We start from the raw sequence: 292 nt of genomic DNA on the forward strand, positions 1-292 counted from the left end.
CAAATAAGTCTTATATGCTGATTTGGTGCTCAAACATTTATTACAGTTAAGCGGTTGTGTGGCCACACAGGTTCAAAAGAATAGCATTCATTTAATATATATATTTTTAGTAACAATGTAAGTCTAAATCATTTTCGATCGATTTAATGCTTCTTTGTTAAATAAAAGTTTTATTTAAAAAAATAAAATAAAAAATCTTACTAAGCCCAATACATTGAACAGTAGGCTATATAAATATATTTATTATCAAATAAATGAGCGCTACTTTTGTAATTTACCCATCTAGACCATC

Source organism: Sinocyclocheilus rhinocerous, unplaced genomic scaffold, assembly GCF_001515625.1.
Source record: "Sinocyclocheilus rhinocerous isolate Xijiao unplaced genomic scaffold, SAMN03320098_v1.1 scaffold2267, whole genome shotgun sequence".
Lineage (NCBI taxonomy): Eukaryota > Metazoa > Chordata > Actinopteri > Cypriniformes > Cyprinidae > Sinocyclocheilus > Sinocyclocheilus rhinocerous.